The sequence below is a fragment of the Brassica oleracea genome, chromosome C6, assembly GCF_000695525.1.
Source record: "Brassica oleracea var. oleracea cultivar TO1000 chromosome C6, BOL, whole genome shotgun sequence".
Taxonomy (NCBI): domain Eukaryota; kingdom Viridiplantae; phylum Streptophyta; class Magnoliopsida; order Brassicales; family Brassicaceae; genus Brassica; species Brassica oleracea.
In genome coordinates this window covers 10,381,318-10,384,193 of record NC_027753.1, presented here as the reverse complement: position 1 = coordinate 10,384,193, position 2,876 = coordinate 10,381,318, and the positions used below count along the sequence as shown (strand labels likewise).

Genomic DNA, 2,876 nt, shown 5'->3' with positions numbered 1-2,876 from the left:
TTAATTCAATAACACATTTTTTTTTTCTCTCTTGCTCACTCTCTTCTTCTCTTGTTTTCTCTTTGTTTTGGGATGGATTTCTTCTTCTCCTTGTGTGGTTATTTATAGGAGATTATGGGGAGTTGGTGAAACTTCTTGTTGCACCTACCAAAAACACAAAAGAAATGTGTTTGTTGAATTAATCAACAAACATGTTCTTGATACAACTTCTTGTTGTACCTACAAAAAAAAAACATGTTCTTTACAAAGTGATCCTGCGGTCCTTTGTTATGATTGATGGATTGGATGGTCTTGTCTCACTTTTAACTAAACTTGTAGTGACTGATGGAGGTCTTGGAGCTGCAAAAGCTTACAAATATATGATATCATTTCTTTAATCTCAATAACTTGGCCTGGTGATTAAAACATGCCTGCATTGCTTCTTGGTCTTTTCTTTCTAACGATGAAAAAGATGGCCAAGATAACTACCAGAGCGAACACCCCAACCACTGGCACTGCGATAGCAAGCACTGGAACCTTTTTACTTTTTTCCTCCAAGAGTCTTGGGATTTAGGGGATCGCCCAGACTGTAACCATTAAAAAGTTATGATAGATTTAGTGTGGCAATACATATACATTAGTGTTAAATATTTGCTGTTTACCCTTTCCTGAAGGGATTCTGGAACTGTGAGATTAAGCTTCGGATTTCCGCTTAAGTTTCTTTGAATGAGAAGAAAAACGCTGAATGTTTCAGAACAGAACAGAAAGAGCAGCGAGCAAATGAGAAAAGGTTGTGAAAAGAAGCTTACATGAGTTTCAACAACTTCATGTCAGCAAAAAAAGCTGGAATTTCTCCAGATAAATCATTACTTGATAAATCTCTGTCCATTAAATAGAGAAAAATCAGACTTATTCCCTTTTCCCACAAAAAAAATCATGCATATGTAATACTAAGTTTCTTGGTGTTACTATTCAAATGCGTACAGCTCTTTCAACTGTGTTAGCTTGGATATGTCAGATGTTATGGTACCGGTCAATCCGCTTGCATTCAAGTTCCTATTGTTTGAGAAAAAAAACAAAAAGAAAGTACCCATAATAGTTACAAATTTTTTTTTAAAGCCATATTAGAGAACCTTGTGATGAAGAATAAAGAACATACATGGATATGATCAGCGATGGCTCGGAGTCAGGATAACTGCAAATCACACATTCCCACCGATACAACTGAGGAGCACATGGATCTCTGATAGACTTTCAGCTATCGAAACTTGTACAAACTCGATCACAAATCGATAAGAATCAAAGAATGAATGAAATTGCACTTTGTATTAAGAATCAATTGAGAATCGCTGGCTTAACCCAGACGAATTCTCCTCAAATCTCGTGACTCAATCCAAAATACAAAGCTAGATTACAATGAACACAAAGCATCTTATTTAAAGCTTCCAACGGACTCTAACAGAAAACCCTCTTTCTTGTCTAGTCTTTCTCGTGCTTCCCTTCTTTAAGATCCGCTGGATGACGCAGAGTCTTCCTTCAAACTCCCCTTTTCTCCTTTCTCCCATGTTCCTCCTTCTTCCATCTTTCTCTTCCTCCTCACGTAACGATATTGTAGCTTATCAATACCCCCTTTTCGAAATTAAGCTTGTCCTCGAGCTTGAACTGGGGATATTGGTCACAAAGCTCCCTGTAAAGGACCCATGTATTCTCCGACGAAGGAAGGGAACGCCACTGCACCAACAACTCCAAAGCTCCTTTGTCGTTGTAGCGAGTATCCAAAATAGCTTCCGGAATTATCATCAAATCGTCCAAACCCGAAGGAAGTGCATGAAGAGGAAGGACCTTATGCTGAACTCCCAAGACAGCCTTGAGCTGAGAAACATGAAAGACATGATGAATCTTTGTCTCAGGAGGTAAAGCCAGGCGATAAGCTGCCTTTCCAATCCGTTCTTGCACTGCGTAGGGGACAAAGTATTTCGCCGAAAGTTTCTGACATACGCGACGAGCCAGTGACTGCTGGCGGTAAGGTCTAAGCTTTAAGTAAACCATATCTCCCACTTTAAAATCCACATCCCGCCTATGTTTGTCGGAATTTTTCTTCATCAACTGCTGCGCGTGAATGAGGTGTTGTTTGATATCGACCAACATAGCATTGCACTCCACCAACAAAGTCGCAAAATCAGCATTGGTCGTAGAACCAGACTCAAATCTCAACAAGGCAGGAGGATCTTGACCACACACAACCCAAAAACGTGATGTCTTACGAGGTATTGTACCATGTGGGAACCGAAATTCACACAGTCGATTTCCGTAATCGAAGGAGAGTCAGGAAACCCTAACTTTCCCTGAGGTCCTAGATTCTCTGCGAGAGCCAACGACAAGTGATCAAATAAATGCGGAAAATTTGAAATGATAACAAAACAAATTTATAGAAAAGATAGATCTTATTTCGAATCCACGTAAGAGCGTTGTGATCATTACAAGAGATTATAAAAGCTTCGGCCGCAAGAGCTGTCAGCGAATTACCTAGTTCTAGCAACCTAAAACCTTAAACCTAGTTCAGTCTCAGCTCGATAACAGAAGACGGAAAAGATATGAAAATGGTTTTGATTGATTTCGGACTGAACCTTATGAAAGGCTGCCTACGTACCCCTTTCGAGGATTACGCCAAACGTAGTTCAAGAGTGAACCAAGAGATCGAACTGCTTGTGCGCGTTCGTCTGGTAATCGGGTGCCAGTCATAGAAACAGAGCATGTCGAGAATAATGCCTCAAAGTTTCTAAGTGCCGAGCGTTCTCCTTTTTTGTGCCTCTCGCCTAGGACTCCTTATATACTCCTCCAAGGTCGGTTTTAGCTTTTCCCTTCCTGCCCTTAAGCCGTCTTAAGTGAAAAATGGA

At 40.3% G+C, this 2,876-nt stretch overlaps 1 pseudogene; it reads right to left on the bottom strand.

Annotated features, from left to right (window-relative positions):
- Positions 1-2,876, bottom strand: part of LOC106299291 — a 58,476-nt pseudogene that overhangs the window by 5,520 nt on the left and 50,080 nt on the right.